Consider the following 18,721-nt stretch of genomic DNA (forward strand, 5'->3'; position numbering starts at 1 on the left):
TACGCAGACTCCACGACGCAGGGATCCAAGACAAGGCCCTCGACTGGATCCGCTCCTTCCTCTCTGGCAGAACGCAGTGGGTCAGACTCCCCCTTTCCTCTCGGACCCTACACCTGCGGAGTCCCCCAGGAGTCCTCCCTCAGCCCTACGCTCTTCGCCTACGTGGCTCCGCTTGCCCCCATCGTCAGAACCTACGGACTCAACATTGTGTCATACGCAGACTACACCCAACTCATCCTCTCCCTATCCAACGAACCCAGCCACCGCCAGACACAACTTTCGAGAAGGCATGGAAGCCGTCGCAAAATGGATGAAAAACAGCTGCCTACAACTAAACTCCAACAAAACGGAAGTACTCATCATGGGCCCAAACCCAGGCACCTGGAATGACACCTGGTGGCCCCCCGCCCTCGGAAGCCTGCCCACCACCACAGACCACGCACGCAACCTGGGAATCATCCTGGACTCAGAGCTCAAAATGGACCGCCAGATCAACTCCATCTCGTCCTCCTGCTTCCACACCCTCTGCCTCCTACGTAAGACCCCCTCGAACATATAAAGACCGTCACTCACGCCCTGGTCACCAGCAGGCTCTACTACGGCAACGCACTCTATGCCAAAATAAACAAAAACCTCACCCGCAAGCTACAGAACATCCAAAACGCCGCCGCAAGACTGGTCCTCAACCTGCCAAGACACTGCTACATCTCCCAGCACCTGCGCACACTCCACTGGCTCCCCATCAAAGCTAAAGTCACCTTCAATATGCCAAACCACGCTCACAAGGCCCTCCACGACACCGGACCAGCATACCTGAATAGCCAACTCAAATTCCACGCACCCCAAAGGACCCTACGATCAGCCCAGCTCTCCTACACCGTGGTCCCCCGCACCAGAAAGACCAGATCGGGAGGCCGCTCTTTCTCCTTCCGCGCGGCCAGAGCCTGAAACGACCTTCCACTCCACCTCAGACAGATAACAACGTTCCCCATCTTCGCAAGAAACCCCAAAACCTGGCTCTTCGACAGACCCCCTCCTTGATGGACTAGAACCTGCGAACCCCCCCCTCCCCCCCCCCCCCACACACCCCGCAGCGCCTTGAGAACCTTACGGGTTAGTAGTCGCGCTTAACAAACACCTGATTTGATTTAAAGAGTCATTACTCATCTATATCTTTATATGGGAACAGGTGAAAGCAGTAGCCCGAATCATACTTAGGGTCACCAGGAATTTGAGTTGACCAGGTCCTGCCAGTGTTCAGAAGCTAGTTACTTACCTTCAGTAACAGTCTTTCTGGTAGACACATCATCTAACCGCAGAATACTCACCTTAGAATATCCCCCAGCAACCAAACTGGATCTGGAGATTTTACGTAGCAGTGCTCCTGTGTGCCGCTAGATGATGTCATGCAGCTTTGTGCCGACTCAATACCATCTTCAAAGTGATGGGTAGGAGCGGTTTATAAGCACCACCCCAGCATTCTGTCTGCTGTCAGATTCTTGTCGTTTCCCTTTCTACGCCCTCAGAAGTGGAGCATGACCAATAGTTGGTAGCAGTAAGCTGAATACTAACTTTGACTCATTATAGATGTTAAAAAGAAGCCACTTTTATAGAACGGGAGGCAGGAGGGCAGTGAGGAACTGTGGTTAGATAGAGCATCCACCAGAAACAGGTACCAAAAGGTAGGTGATTTTTCCTTGGGAGGGATACTTCAAATAGCAAGTTCCTCCAGTTGGGATAGATACCAAAGGTGGACAGTCTGTGGAGGGGACTCAAACTAAAAATTATTGCAGAACTAAGCGTGCAAAGATCTGGCTGTCATGTCGGTTGTGCTTCGTAAACACATGAACAAACGCCCACATGACGAACACCAAGGACAGAACCCGCATGACAACGACAGACCCCTCATGCCAATGCAGTCGTAGTGGCCTTGGCTCTCATGCAATGGGCTCTCAGACCTTCTGGGGGCTGCTTCTTGGCCAAGGTGTAGCAGAACTTAATGCAGAGGACTAGCCACCTCTACAAGGTCCTCTTCTACAGAGCCTTTCCTTTCTTCCATCCAGAAAACCACAAATAAAGTTGACTGCCCACTCGATGGTCATAGGTACGATCTATGTAAAAGCTTAAAGCACAGATACCTCTCCTCCTCTCTCTCTCTCGAGAGGTGAGCGGGAGCAACAAATACTGGTAGATGTATGGATTACAGTAAGTAGAGGAAGTCCAAATTTACGATAAGGCGGCTCCCCGAGTTATCAGCACCATCTTGTATGGGGATAAAAGTGTTGTAGGGCAGCTGTACTGACGGCGCCTGCAGTTCACTCATGTGATGAGCTGATGTAATCCCAATGAGGAAAACTGTCTTGAAGGTAGAGTCGCAGTGAGCAACTATGCACAGGCTGGAAAAGTGTACACATGGGGTGCGTGAAGACCAAATTACGGTCCCACTGTGGCATCTCAAACAATATGGGAGGGACCATGTGTGTCAAACCGTTAATAAAGCACATCACCTTGATTTAAACAAGGATAGTTATCTTGTCGGCAAACATAGAAAGGCCGAAAGGGCCTTTTATAGTTCCCAATGCAAGACCTTGTAGGACACCACACCAGTTTATAAACTTGTCCCAGTGCCCAGCGTCGGTTGATTTATTGGAAGGATGTCAGGCAGCATGGATGACATTCACAACCTAAGGTGGCAGATCGACAGCAGTGAACTACTGCCGCTCCATCCCCATGCACGGAGGTGTCATTTGCACAGGTTCAGGGGGAGGATACTGCCCTGCTGCTGGGACCGGAGTTCCTCCCAGAGTGGTAGCCGGATCAGAGGACAGAGGCTCATATACTCAGGAGTTCGTGGTAACACTGTCCTGGCTCAGTATGGAGATACCAGGATGAGTTGGATCCAGTCATCCTTCATCTTCTTTAGAACTCGGGACAGGAAAGGCATTGGCGACAAAGCTGACAGCCAGTGATGCAGCGGGGGGGGGGGGGGGGGGGGGGGAGAAGAAACGCGTTACTTACCTGTAACAGCAGTTATCCAGTATTGGTGTCTTTCATAGATTCACATGCCTGAATCATTCCCCGTCGTCGAGATGGGAGCCTCCGGTACATAGAAAAGTAATGTCCTATAGACATACATAGAGAAAAATAGGCCTAAGGGCCTCCCCTTAGTAGCCTATCCTTGTCCTTCTGTAAAAAGGACCAAACTCTTAGAGCCAGCCAATCAGCTGTCACCTCCCTCTAGAACCTTCCTGGCAGGAGCCTCAGTCCCTCAGATTTTCGTACGCACCAAGCTAGGTAGGCGTAATATAGTTAGAGAGAGACGTGAGTCCTTCCAGGGGAGGCGGGAGGGTTGCATGTGAATCTATGAAAGACACCAATACGGGATAACTGCTGTTACAGGTAAGTAACGCGTTTCTTATCCAGTATTAGGGGTGTCTTTCATAGATTCACATGCCTGAATCAGAGCAGTCAGCAATACATTATGCACATTTCTGATGTAATCATGCCATATAGTTATTTTAGATAATACACATATTACCATGCGAGTTTGAAACATTGGCATACATCAATACAATATATCAGCAAGAGATGTGCATACCAGGATGGCGGGATGTTGGAAGGCTCACCTCACTGGAATAGATGGCGAAGCACCGCCTGGCCCACTGCCGCATCCTTCGTAAGTTCGGCATCCAGGCAGTAGTGTCTGGAGAAGGTGTGCGGTGACTTCCACGTCACCGCTCTACATATGTCCAAAATCGGCACTCCAGCGAACAGTGCTGCTGATGTGGACATCGCTCTGGTGGAATGCGCTTTCACCCTGTCTCTCAAAGGCCGACTGGCCCCGTCATGGCAGAATGCTATCGCTGAGGCGATCCACCGTGAGATGCTCTGTTTCGTTAGAGGCATACCCATCCTTGGCCTACTGTAGGCCACAAATAGCTGAGATGACTTCCTGAAGCTCTTTGTTTTGTCTATGTAAAACTTTAGACACCTTTTGAGGTCCAGAGAGTGGAGCGTCCTTTCTGCTGCCGTGGTAGGATTTGCAAAGAAGGAACGGAGAACCACCGGTTCATTGAGGTGAAAGTCTGAAGGCACTTTCGGTATGAATTTGGGATTTGTCCTCAGCACTACCCTGTCCTGTTTGAACTGCATGAAGGGTTCCTGAATGGCGAGAGCTTGAAGCTCGCTGACTCTCCTGGCAGATGTTAGAGCGAGCAGCAGAGCCGTTTTCCATGAAATGTACTTGATGGAAGCTCGATGAATGGGCTCAAAAGGGTGCCTCATGAGTTGGTTAAGGACCAAATTGAGGTGCCACGTCGGTGGGACCCGTCTAGGTCTTGGGAAGGACCTATATAGTCCCTTTAGGAACTGTTTGATAAGCCTACTGGACCAGAGAGACGGGCCTTTGTAAGTCCTGGTGAAACGTGAAATGGCCGCCAGATGCACCTTTATAGATGCATGCGCCAATCCCGACTGTGCCAAGTGTAGTAGATAAGGCAATATCTGTTCAGGTGTGATATGGAGTGGGCGCAGGCCTTTCTCTAAACACCATACGCAGAATCGTTTCCTTTTGAGAGAGTAGGTTTTGTTGGTACTGTCCGCTCTCGCCTTTGCCAGCACGTCCCTGCATTCCTGCGGGATGTTTAAATGACAGAACTCTCTGTGCTCAGGAGCCAGGCCGATAACCTGAGCGATTGCAGGTTCGGGTATTGCACCTGCCCGTTGGACATTGTCAGCAGGTTCGGGTGCTGTTTCAGACGAATCGGTGTCCTGATGGAGAGGCGATGAAGATCCGAGAACCAGTGCTGCCTCGGCCAGAACGGAGCAATTAGGATCCTGGTACATGGCTCTGCCTTCATCTTCCTGAGGACCCTGGAAATCATCGGAAACGGCGGAAAAGCGTACGCAAATACGCTGAACCAGCCTATGGAAAAGGCATTTCCGAGTGACCTTGGTTGGGGATGCCAGCTTGCGTAGTTTGGGCATTTGGCGTTCTCCTTGGTGGCAACCGGGTCGATTCCAGGGACCCCCCATTCCGAGAATATCTGAGCTAGCGTATTCTCGTCGAGCTCCCATTCGTGGGAGAGGGATTTCTGTCTGCTTAGGGCGTCTGCAATGGTGTTGTCCTTGCCCGGGACATAGTCCGCCCTGAGAGTGATCCCATGGAGAACAAGCCAGTTCCAGATCTTTTGCGATTTGCGTGATAGAGTGAGCGAACGCGTTCCTCCCTGTTTGTTGCGATAGTGCATCGTCGTGGTGTTGTCCGTTCTGACGAGCACCTAGGAGTTCTGGATGCGTGGTAAAAAGGCTTGTAGCGCCAGATACACAGCTCTCAATTCCAGAAGATTGATATGGAGATGCTGCTCCTGATCTGTCCATTTGCCGCTTACTCGGAGGTCCTGCAGGACGGCCCCCCAGCCTGCCAGAGATGCATCGGTGGTGATCACCAGCGGTGCTGCTGGAAGCAGGAATGGCAGTCCTATAGACAAATTCCTGTGATCTTTCCACCATTCCAGGCTCTTGGATATTTGCGGTGTTATCCTCACAATGTCTTCGAACGAACCTGTACTCTGAGTCCATTGGCTCGCGAGGGCTTCTTGCAATGGACGCATCCGAAGTCTGCAGTGAGGGATGAGGAGTATACAAGAAGACATCATTCCTAGGAGTGATTTGTAGGTTCGAACTCTTAGGGACTTCCTTGATGCCACAGCCGTGGCCAGAGATATTATCTTGTTTTTCCTTTCCTCTGAAGGGAATGCCCTTGCGCATTCCGTGTTCAAGGTCGCCCCGAGGAAGGTGATGCTTCTTGTTGGGGACATATAGGATTTCTGGTGATTGAGAGTCAATCCTAGATGTTGAAAAAGATTGGTGCAGGCGTTGGAGGATTTGGTTGCGCCTGCAGCTGAAGGTGCCTTTACCAGCCAGTCGTCGAGGTAGGGGAAGACTTGGTGACCCATTTGACGCAGGAAAGCTGCCACAGGTGAAAGGCACTTGGTAAAAATCCGCTGAGCGGATTTGAGGCCAAACGGCAGGACCTTGAATTGGTAGTGCTGTCCTGCCACCTCGAAACGTAGAAACTTTCTGTGCCCCCTGAGTATCGGGATGTGATAGTAGGCATCCTGAAGATCCAGCGATGTCATGAAATCTCCTTTTTCTAGAATGCCTAGTATTTCTTGGATCGTCACCATCCTGAACGACTGACTCTTGAGGAAAGAGTTGAGTGCCCTGAGGTCTAGAATGGGCCTCCACTTCTTCTCCTTCTTGCGTATAAGAAAGAAGCGGGAATAGAATCCTTTCTCCCTCTGAGACGATGGAACCCGCTCGATCGCTCCTTTCTTCAACATCGCAGATATTTCTCGGAGTAGCAGTCGCAGATGTTTGTGTGGGAACCTGCGGGGAGGGGTTGCAGGTGGGATGGTGGTAAACTCCAGGGAATGGCCGAATCTTATTAATTGAAGTACCCATCGATCTGTGGTGATGAGATGCCAATTTTTTAGGAAATGGGTCAATTTGCCTCCAATCTTTGATGAGGGAGATAGTCGCTGGAGTAACTGGTCACTGGCGTCCGCCGGTGCCCCTCTTCTGGTTTTTACCCCTGAAGTTTGATCTCCCATAAGAGGTCTGACGACCTTGTTGTTGTTTCTGCTGGTACTGGGATTTATTCTGGGAGGAATACGAGGACCTATTCTGATAGGATCCCCTGTAGGAGGACTGGCCTCTGGACTTGTAGCCTCGAAAGGACTGATTCCTTGCCTGTAAAGTACCAAGCGCTCTAGCCGTATCAGTGTCTTTCTTGATTGCTTGGAGCGCCTCGTCAATTTTATCCCCGAAAAGGTGTTGGCCGTCGAAGGGCATGTCCAGCACCTTTGTCTGCACTTCCTGCCTGAACGATGTTGCCTTCAGCCATCCCTGACGGCGCAGGACTGCAGCCCCAGCCATTTGGCGAAAGCCTGTCATGGCCACATCTATGGCACAATCAATGATCTCGGCCGCCGAGGTTTGGCCCTCAGTAAGTAGTGCCTTGACCTCCTCTTGAACTGCGCTTGGCAGCTCCGCTATATATGGGGCTATATCTTCCCAAAGTTGGCGGTTATAACGCCCTAATAGGGCTATGGAGTTGGCCACCTTGATGGTCATTGCCGACGTGGTAGAAAACCTTTTACCAATCGTGTCCAACTTCCTGCCTTCCATGTCTGGTGGGGCTGACAGAGGAGAGGAAGGGTTTCGAGAATTTTTCTGGGCCGCCTGGGTTACCACCGAATCCGGTTTCGGGTGCCCATTAAGGCAAGCTGGCGCCGTGGATGGAGCATTGTACTTTTTATCCAGGCGTGGAACAACCGCAGGTACGGAGGCCGGCGTCAGCATCAGTTTCTTTCCCTGGTCCCAGAGAAAGTCAATAATTGGGATTGACTTCGTCGTCTTCTTTGTCTGCTCCTTGAAGTCATGCAAGAAGCACTCAGTCTCAGTCGCTTCCATCACCATATGAAACCGCGTCGCTGCTCTTTCTACTATCTTATGAAAACCGCCAATATCCACTGGCGGTGAATCTGCTTGGCGCGGTTGCGGGGAAGGTGGAGAGGATGCCACATACTCCTCCTCCTCATCCTGATCCGTCTGGTCTTCCTGGACTTCCCCCTCTTCCATCTCTTCAGCCTCCTCATCCGAGGACTCTATCACTTGAGGAGGCACTTTCTCCTGGCGGACCTGGGTAGCTGGTCGTGTTTGAGTTGGAGCTGTCCTTGGTGGGTTTGTAGTAGGCATCGGGCCCCCTGTATCAAGCGCCGGTGATTCCGGGAACCGTTGTTTGTAATCCCGGATAAGGTATTTGAGGTCATTAACAATCGACAGGGGAAGGCATACCATCGGGGTGACCTCCGTGCGAACCTGCTCCCGGACAGGGAGTTCCTGGTAGCTCATCTCCTCCTGTTCTTCTTCCGTGCTCTGACATTTGACGTGCAGCTCAGAAGGGGAAGTAGCCTGATTCAGGAATTCTTCTTCAGACTCCTTGTAGGAGAGTAGGGTCTGCTTTCTATGTTCACCCCCACTTTTTGCTTTTGCTTTACTGGTTTTCGACTTAGATGTGGCTGTGGGCCTGCTAATCAGACCCACAGCCCTGCTGTTCTCTCTCTAAATTGATACTATGTACTTTAGGTGCATAACCCATTTGGATAGGATCACCTTATTGGCCCCTGTACAGTGTACCCTCGGTACCCAGGGCATAGGTGTACTCTAGGCCTACCAGGGGCTGCAGCATGTATTATGCCACCCCTGGCCTGGCCTTCCATTTTGACACAACTGGCTGATCACTCAGCTGGGGCAAGGTCGTGTAATCACCCCTTGCTTAGGTGTAGTATTCCTATACCTAACTTACATATAGACACATGTGTACCTATCAGCCACTCCTATGGCAGGCCTTAACAATCCTGGAGGCAGAGTGCTTGGTAACATGTGAGATGGTGCTCTAGCATGAGCTGAGCCTGTCTGCAGCTTTCGGAACCATGTCCTTATAGCTGTTCTATGATATAGCCTACCATATACTCTTAAAGTGCCTTATAATCTTAAACGGTTATGGTAACTATGGTTTGGCTTTATCAAAACATGTCGTGTAAGGTGTCTAACACTTTGGAATAATACCCCCATACCATGTCTGGACATGAGGATATTATTCCCCCCTTCTAGAGGGAAAGACATGTTAAAATCATACTTTACTGTTAGCCTCTGACCAAAGCCTCAGCATCACAAAATGGATGCTGCTGCCACGACACAAGTCTGACCTCCTGCTGCTGGGAGTGATCCCAGCCAGGGAGGCCTGGACAATAGGTTTCCTGCTTGGGGAGGTGCTAGCACCTCCCCAGACAACCTTTAGTGTATTGGGGCAGGGTGGGCTGAAAGGAATGAGACATGCCTGGGGCACACAAGGTGTTCCTTGCATAGTCCAGTTCAAACCGGCGCTGGGGCACTCCAGCCCCAGCTCTGGCGCGAAACTGGACAAAGGGAAGTGGGTGTAACCACCCCCTCCCAGGTCCCACCCATAAGGCGTGACCTAGCAGGTATCCCAGCCCCCCAGATTAGTATAAGAGTGGGAGTTGGGCCCCAAGACTTTAGATTATCCTGAACCTGCAACTTGAACAGAAACTCTGGACCTTCGACGAAAGAAGAAGACTGAAGAATCTCCCTTGTGGCCAAGGAGTGGCTACCCTGTGCAAACAGGCACCATCAAGAGACTACCCTTTGCTTTGCTAAAGTTCTACGAGGGACCGACTGCAGAGCCCGACCAGAGCCTTGACTTCCAGACTTCTCCGACCCTGATCCACATCCACAGCAGAGCTGAGATCCGTGGAGGCGACGAGAGACGTGGGACCGGCTACCTGGGAAAAGTGGCTAGTATCTTCAAGCGCAGCTTCTGAGGCACCCTCGAAGTTGTGCACCGGGGATTGAGAAGCCCCACCCCCAAGCACCATCTGCACCGAAGACCAGCCCCCCACACTCCACGAGTCCTGCGTGGGGCCCTTCTGCATTTTCCTGCTTGCCGCGTCTGTCCGGTTGCTTGCCCGCTGGCTAGTGGCCTTTGTGACGACGCATCCCGTAATCTGCAGCGCTGGTTTGGCTCCTCCAGACTGGCTCCTGCTCCTTTGAAAAAGAGAAGCACCCCAGACCTTCCTGGTCTGCACCAGAAGCAAGTCCTCCGTTCTTCGTGGGTTCCGCTTGCCAAGGCTTGGTGAGTCCTAGTCCAACTTCGACGCCGCCGACAGCAAGAGCCTTCGTGGGACAGCTCGCCTCCTGGTCCTGGTCGTCCTTGACGCTCCCTGGTCCTCGTGGCTGCAGCGACAAGCTTCACCTTCACCTGCAATCTTCACGACATCACCTGGTTCCTTCCTGGTTCGACGTGGTCACTGGCTAGTGACCTTGACTCCGTCCCTTCTGCTTGCAGGTCTCCTCTCTTCTTGATCCCAGCCTTGGGATCCACCGGATACTCTTCACTGACTGCCTGTCAGCAACTTTCCTTCAGGCATCCATAGAAGTCCACGACGAAACCCGTCGCAAGTTCACACCTATGCACCCGCAGCCTGTGGGCTAGGTGCTCACAAGGGTAGTGACTATCCTAGGGTCTAGTTTCCGAGTCTCGACTCTCTAGCTGCTTTAGAAGTGTCCCTAAACTGTTAATTGCTAACAACTACTATTTCTATCGACTTTTACGCATTACGCATGAGTGTTTCCACTCTGCACCTGAATCCCGTGGGCCTCCCACTTCCTAACTGTTGCTAGTGTAGTGTAGCCCCAGCGATTCCCTAGGCCTAGGCCTATCCTATTTCCGTGACAGTGGTCCTTATACCACTTACTTAGTATATGGTTTGTGTGGCTCCTAGGGCCTAACTGTATTACTTACCTGTGTGACTTAATGTATGCTTAAATAAGACTGTGTTGTACTTACCTCTAATCTCATAAAGAGTGCTGAGGGTTTGACTAGAATAAATACACTTTATTTTATATATATATCTGCTGTGGTGTCCTTTCATTTGGTATTCAAGGGATTATATATGGTATCACAGCTGGCTTCACATGCCATTCAGAGTTTAGCCTAAGACTGCTCTTGTCCATGCTACCACTAGGATAGCTGGTCTATAAGGTTGACTTTACAACCAATCACCATAAGGGTATTTGGACTGATACAAGGTGTACACTAGAACTAGTGACATCATACATCAGGCCAACTTCTCACACTCCTCACTCTGAAGAATCTCCATAGGCAAATGAGTCTGCACCTTACTTGGAGACGTTGTTTCTGGTGTAATCTGTTGCCTGGTCAGTTTGCCAGATCCAGAACCCTGAACAGGATCCCCTGCCGTCGTCCGTGTTGTTGTCCACGGTGGTAGGGTCATAGACGACGTTCCTACTAGTTTAGATTTCTTCCATGGCTCAGAAATATCTATGGACGGTGTCCCCGTCGACGATGTTTTCCTAGTCGTCGACGCCTTCGTCGTCGACGCCTTCGTCGTCATCTTCGTCGCCTTCGTCGTCGACATCTTCAACGTCGACGACTCCCTCGTCGACGGGGGGCTCCTCATCGACGATGTCGTTGTCGACGGAATAATCTTCGTCGTCGACGAGGTCTTGGACGTCGACAACGGCTTTAGCAGTATAACAGATGAAATAGGTGTACCTGCTGACGATGATGAAGGGGTGGTCGTCGTCGACGAGAAGACTGACGACACAGTCGCCGTTGACACAGTTGTCGTCGCTGTGGAGACATGACCTGGCGCCCCAACTCTTTTTTGCGCTGAGGAGGTTGTCGCAATTTTGCTGGCCGACTGTGTAGGCTTCTTAAAAGTCTGAGAGTCCTTGTCAGACACTGAAGATTTTGAAGATCTTGCCTCTGAAGACTTCTTGTGTGCCTTCATAGGAGAAGTGTCTGAGGGGCCAAGAGACGTAACTCTTGGCCTCTTCAAGGAGACTTGAGAGGTTCTTGAAAAGCTTTCCTCTGAGGATACCACACTCTCCCTGTCCTTAAGCCTGTCCAGCCAGATAAGAAGACAACCTTCTCTGTCCCTCAAGGTCTTGTGAGGAAAAGACCTGCATATTTTACAATCCTTAGGCACGTGGTCTGGATAAAGGCAATATAGGCAGAGGTCATGTTTGTCGTCCACATGGAGCCTCTTTTTCCCACATGAAGAGCAGGCCCTGAAAAGGGCTTTCTTCTGGGATTCAGACATGCCAGAAGTTTTAGAATAAAGAAATCACTCACTGCAGTAATAAGTGGCCTGAAGCAATCTCAGTTCAAGTCCTTGAAGAAATAAGTCACTAAAAAGTGAACAATCTGGTTTGAAAGAAATCCTGAGGAGAACTCAGGCTGGAGACTCCCTAGCACAACGTGCGGTAGAAAATCTGAGGGACTGAGGCTCCTGTCAGGAAGGTTCTAGAGGGAGGTGATAGCTGATTGGCTGGCTCTAAGAGTTTGGTCCTTTTTACAGAAGGACAAGGATAGGCTACTAAGGGGAGGCCCTTAGGCCTATTTTTCTCTATGTATGTCTATAGGACATTACTTTTCTATGTACCGGAGGCTCCCGTCTCGACGACGGGGAATGATTCAGGCATGTGAATCTATGAAAGACACCCCTAATACTGGATAACTACTTGACATACAATTCACCAAACTATATAGGGGAGGAAGGAACAAGGAGTAGTCGGGCCACCAGGGGATGCAGTGGCATAGGGGGCGGGTGTGGGGGGCGGAGGTCTGCCCTGGTGGAACTGATTGAGGGCAGCACGGGTCGACACTTCACTAGCAATCGCTCCACCCCAGCTCTTACCTGCACGCACCGGCCGTCACTGGGCAGCAAAATGGCTACCTGCGCCAGTGAAGAGGAAGCATCCTTCAAGGCACTAATAACCAACACAAACTAGGCCCAATGAACGTCCAGAAATTTGTGTCAACACAGTCAATTTAGCTTGCCATACTATTTTCTGAATTGCCTGTGTTGATGCATTTCTGGACATTCATTGGGGCACCTAGAATTCGATAACTTCAGTGGTGACTCCATGCATATATTTTTCACACCAGATTTGATATTCTGGTGTTGGCGAAAAGGGTCCCCCCACTGGTGGAAGATGCCTTGCGCCACCTCAGGATGCAGATGCCACTTATGATCTGCCATGCAACATCTGCTCAGTTCGTCCGCTCTGGCATTTAGGGGCTCTGCTAAGTGGTTTACTACCAGAAAGATAGCCTGGGATGCTACCCACCTCTAGAGGTGCAAAGCCCCTTTGCACAGGACAATGGACCCTCCTCCCTGCTTGTTGCAATACCAGACAGCAGTGGTGTTGTCCATGACAACCTGCACCAGCCTCCACTGGACCAGACGAATGGCCAATAGCTCTAGCAGATTGATGTGGAGTTGGCTCTCCACTGAGGACCAAAAGCCTCCATCCTCTACTTCTCCTAGGTGACTCTCAGTCTAGCAGCTATGCATCATTCACCACTGTGAGCTCTACGTGGGCAAGCGACAGTGGCCTGCGCAGGACAAAGTGCGATCAGGCAGCTACCACTATAGAGGTTGATCAGTTTCATCCAAGACCTAGATGTTGTCAGAAAAGCAGCTCTGATGCTGGAACCGGTGGGATTTTAGGTTCCACTGCAGGGTTCATATGTGCCGCCTAGTCTGGCTGACTTGAAGCATACAAAAGGCTACAAGATCAGGAGGCCTCAGAGACACCCTTACACGACCCAGAACAGAGCCTGAAACATTGAGACCATAGCCTGAATGTTCTGGAGAGGAAAAGCCTTGGACTGTAGTATCCAAGATTGCTCCAATGAATGGAAACCTCTGCAAGAGAATCAGGTGAGACTTCGGCTAGTCTATGGTGAAACCCAACAATTTTATAAGTTCCACAGACATACAGAGGTGGTCCATGACAGACTGAGGCAAGTCCACCCTCAACAGCCAGTCGTTGCGCTTCGGGAATACATGAACTTCTATCCTCCAAGGATGGACAGTAACCAACACCATAACTTTTGTGAACACCCGAGGGGTGAGGGTGAGACTGAAGTGGAGCTTGGAACTGAAAATGCTACCGGCCCACATTGAATCAGGGGTAAAGCCAGCCGGACTGCAGGGCGGATATACGAAAACAAGCGTCCTGCAAGTCAAATGACATCGTCCAGTCTCCCGAATACAGAGCAGATACGATTTGAGCCAATGTGATCATTTTAAATTTGTCCTCCCGTAAAACAAACATTCAGGGGTCGGAGTTCCAAGATAGGCCTGAGGCGCTGTACTTTTTCGCACTGAGGAAATATCAAGAGTAACAAGCCCAGTCTTTCTCAGAGTTCCCTACCCTCACTATGTCAGTCATGACAACCAATAGGCCTGTTTCTTTTAACAAGATAGACCGGTGTTCTGCTGAAATTTGTTGTGCGGGTGGAGTATTGTGAGGGGAAGAGAGAGTGGAAAGGTAGGTCTTAGCCTATCTAATGAGTAATACCCATCTTTCGAATAAGGGAAATCATTAACCAAGGAGGATGTCCAGATCCAGGTTCCAACTGGGCGGGCATGTACCACTAAGGGTGTAATGTGAGCGGTTTGCTGGCTGGTGTAGCAGAAGAGGACTGAGCCCTCCTGATGGCCTGCAGGTTGGCTGTGTCACAGCTCCAAAAGGACTGGGATGTCTGCTGCATCACTGGCTGTCAAGGCTGCAATATATGCCACACCCATGGACTAGCCCCTACATTTTCTGAACTGGTGCTGAAATTGTATAGCCAGGATGAACAACCCAAACGGTTGCACTGTACCTCTGTTGTCTTTAAAGCATTCCAAAGCAGAGATTATCTTCACTCCAAGCAAATGAGACCCAAAAAGGGGCATATCCATTAGTGAAGCCTGAACATTGGTGGAAAATCCAGCAGACCTCGTTCAGACATGCCTACGAAGGACAACATGGTTATAGACAAGGCAATCCGCTGTATCTGTACCGGTGCAGATAATATACTTGGCCCCACCCAGCACATCATGTATCATCCGAGACGGAAAACCCCAGGGCCCTCCAACTGCTGACAAGATCTCACTGGCCATGACCAAAATGCTGTTTGCATATCAGCCCAACAGACAGACCGTGTTTATGGATAGCAGTGCCAAGACGACAGAGGGAAACACACTGCATTTATGGATAGTAGTGCCAAGACGACAGAGGGAAACACACTGCATTTATGGATAGTATCGCCAAGACGACAGAGGGAAACAGACTGCCTTTATGGATAGTATCGCCAAGACGACAGAGGGAAACAGACTGCCTTTATGGATAGTATTGCCAAGATGACAGAGGGAAACAGACTGCCTTTATGGATAGTAGTGCCAAGACGACAGAGGGAAACAGACTGCATTTATGGATAGTAGTGCCAAGACAACAGAGGGAAACAGACTGCATTTATGGATAGTAGTGCCAAGACAACAGAGGGAAACAGACTGCCTTTATGGATAGTAGTGCCAAGACGACAGAGGGAAACATACTGCCTTTATGGATAGTATCGCCAAGACGACAGAGGGAAACAGACTGCCTTTATGGATAGTATCGCCAAGATGGCAGAGGGAAACAGACCGGGTTTATGGATAGTGAACGGACCGGGTTAATGGATAGTAATGCCAAGATGGCAGAGGGAAATAGACCGGGTTTATGGATAGTAGTGCCAAAACGGCAGAGGGAAACAGACCAATGGAATAGGCCTTGTACTTTGTTTGATTTACAGGGGCTGCAGTAGGTTGCAATACTTAGCAAATACAGTACATTGGAATGAATAGGCTTTTTCAGTAAATTACAGGTAAGTTACTTTTTACGTTACTTTTCTTACTCAGTGCTGGATACATAGATTCATACCAAAGGGGGTGATGGACGGGGCGTTTGAGCAAATCAAACACTCACCATCAGTCAACTGATCTGGGTTTAATCCATCATCATTCTTTAGCTCACTCCACCACCCCAGTTCAGACATGGCCATATGCAAATCAGTCTGACCCTGTGCATAATGGGAACAGTCCAGCCCGAACTGCCAAGCCATGTCTTCCCTGGACCGGAAAAAAGCATCCTGGGACCGGTTTCGGGTTCATAACCCTCATCAGCCAGGCTATCTTGAATCCAGTGGCAAAGTGAGCAAGGGACTCCCTTCTGGGCATACCCTGCCAACTTAGGGCGAACAAAGCGATACCAAAGGGGATAATGGACGATGGATTTAGGCCCAGACCTCTGTACTGGGGTGAATGTATGACATTGTTCTGCATTTTGTCCATCAACAGTTCTTTTTGCATTTGTCGCCCCGAGTGGGACGGGTATGCTCAGACGTGAGTCCCGTGCTCTCCATACCACTGGAATCAAGCTATCCTGGCTGAAGAAGGGTGAAACCCCGAAACCGGTCCTAGGATGCTTGTTTCCGGTCCAGGGAGGACCTGGCTTGGCAGTTCGGTCTGGACTGTTCTCATGAGGCACAGGGTCAAGACTGATTTGTATATGGCTGGGTTCAAACTGGAATGGCGAGCACAAAAACGATGGATTTAGGCCCAGATCTCTGTAAGAATGGAGTAAGTGTAGTATAGAGATGTCCATGCGTATGTAGTGTAAATAATAAGAACTGCAACAACCACAGGTGTCTGGGGAGGAGGGAGGGCACATGTGAATCTACAGCTCTACATGCCAAGAACAGATGCTTACAGGGTAAGTACCATAATCTGTTCGAGGCATGTGTGCGGTTGATACACATGCTTTGCATAGATTGTATAGCAGTACCCTCCGAAAGCGCTGGCTCACCTGTGGATGTTGCAGTTGTTTGAACAAGTGTTTTTAGCACTGCTTGTCCTACATTAGCTTGCTGATGTGCTAATAAATCCACATAATAATGTTTGGTAAATGTGTGTGGTGTGGACCATGTAGCTGCTTTACATATGTCAGCTATGGGAATGTTACCTAAAAAGGCCACAGATGCTCCTATTTTGCAAGTAGAATGTGCTCTAGGAGGTATAGTTAACGTTTTTAGCTTTAACATAGCAAGTTTGAATACATTTGACAATCCATCTTGAAATACCTCCCTTTTTTGCCTAACTCTGCTAGAACGCAGGTTGTGAGATGCGCAATTCTCAGCAGACTTGATTACTGCAACTCTCTATATCTGGGTGCGCCTAACACCCTTATCGGGAAGCTGTACAGAATACAGGCCATTGCAGCAAAACTCGTTTTAAATACGCAGCGAGGGACCTCAACCACATTAGCCTTGCGAGATTTGCATTGGCTGCCGATCCACCAGCGAATTCAATTCAAAGCTCTATGCACTGTCTTTGGGGCAGCTCATGGAATGGGCCCTAAGAACCTGCAAAGAAAATTCAGCTGGTATTCTCCAACTAGAAACCTTCGTTCTGCTTCTGCTTTTCTGATGAATGTAGTCAGGTTCAGGCGGTCCAGAACAGGTGGCAGATCATTCTCTGCCGTTGCTTCTCGGCTATGGAACACTCTCCCTTTGGATCTACATCAGGTCCAAAGTCTTATGGATTTCAGGAAAAAGTTGAAAACTTTTTTATTCCCTAGGCTGGAGTAATTTTTCCTTCTGATATTACCTCTTTTCCGCCCTTCCTGTGTCACACCTCGGCTGCCCCTATTAACTTCTGGTGGGGACTCTCTTTTTTAAGCGCCAGGATACCAGTCGGGTGATAGAGCGCTATATAAGCACCTCATTACATTGCAAATACCAGATTTTGAGATAGGCTTCCCTTTATGAGGTGGAGCAAAAGCAACAAAAAGTTTTGTGAAAATCTTTTGTCCTATCAATGTTGTATAATAATGCTCTTTGACATCAAGTGTGTGTAGAGCTCTTTCTGCTACTGAACAGGTTGAGGAAAGAACACAGGTAACTCAACTGATTGGTTAATATGAAAAGCAGAAACAACCTTTGGATTTGTAGGAAAAACTATGGAACATACCACGCAAGGCCACCAACACTTCCAAGCCGAAGCCCATCTCGGCGCCGACCAAGAGACCGGAGGTTCCCAAGCCGGGTTCTAAGCAACAAACCGGTACGGAAAAACCTAAAAAGACATCGGCCCAGACGCCTTCGGTGCCGAAGGACCAAATAACCTCACCAGACGTCCCGATGTCAGAGATCTGCAAGGCTGCAACCTGGAAATCGGTTCATACCTTTACGAGGCACTACTGCCTAGAATCTGATTCCAGGGCTGATGCTCAAGTAGGCCAAGCCTCCTTGAGGAATCTGTTTGGGTAGCTTAGTTTTTTCTTTCTAAGTCTACTGAGCAGGTTTTTCTGTCTTTTTTCCTTTGCCCGCAGGGAGATGAGGTGAGGCTCGCTATTCTATTCTAATGCTTATGACTATTGATGAGGATCCCCTGGAAGAGAAGGATTAGTTACTTACCTGTAATCCTAGTTCTCTTCCAGGGGTATCCTCATCAAAGTCATAAGCAACCCTCCCATTCCCCGGGCAAAGGATGGTTATATTTTGAAGATATTGTTAACTCTTTGTACCATGGCTTTTTCAGTCTCCGCAAAGAACTGACCTAACTGTCACCCCTGAGGCATGATGGGAAGTTGGGGATCAGGTGTGCCTTAAAGGCACGGTGTCAGTTTATTGCTATGCAGCTACAGGTTAGCTTTTCAGTCTTTTTAGACTGGGTATTTGCAATGCAGCCTGGGAGCTTCCTATGCTTTCAGTGGTTTATGAGGATCTCTACTGTGTGCTGAGCATTAAAACAGTTTCTAAAACAAGTTTTGCTATTGTTTTCTCCTGTTTCTAATGCATGTTTTTTCATGTATGGTAGAGAATCCTGATGGCATGATTCAGCTCTGGTGTTTGGTAGGCTGCAATTGCTTGTTATATATATATATATATATATATATATATATATATATATATATATATATATATATATATATATATATATATATATATATATATATATATATATATGGATATATATGTGGGGCACATATAATATAGTGTTTCCGGGGTCCCGCGCATAGGCGGGAATATTCTAATGCTTATGACTATTGATGAGGATCCCCTGGAAGAGAACTTATGAAGATCGGTGCGTGGGTATTTGGAATGGCACCTAGGACAAAGTGGGAATGACTTACGTTCCATCTGCAGAAGACTCTATGCAGGATCTTCGAGTAGAAACAGGAGAGGAGCTGGATCTGAAGGTCGCGGTTAGACTTTTCCATGGCTAATTAAAGTTTT

At 49.2% G+C, this 18,721-nt stretch overlaps 1 protein-coding gene across 5 annotated transcripts in view; it reads right to left on the reverse strand.

The window, feature by feature from the left end:
- HEATR5A (HEAT repeat containing 5A) overlaps nt 1–18,721 on the reverse strand; it is a 399,007-nt gene that overhangs the window by 39,713 nt on the left and 340,573 nt on the right. The gene's annotated exons all lie outside the window — the stretch shown is intronic.

This window comes from Triturus cristatus, chromosome 9 (assembly GCF_964204655.1).
Source record: "Triturus cristatus chromosome 9, aTriCri1.1, whole genome shotgun sequence".
Classification (NCBI taxonomy): domain Eukaryota; kingdom Metazoa; phylum Chordata; class Amphibia; order Caudata; family Salamandridae; genus Triturus; species Triturus cristatus.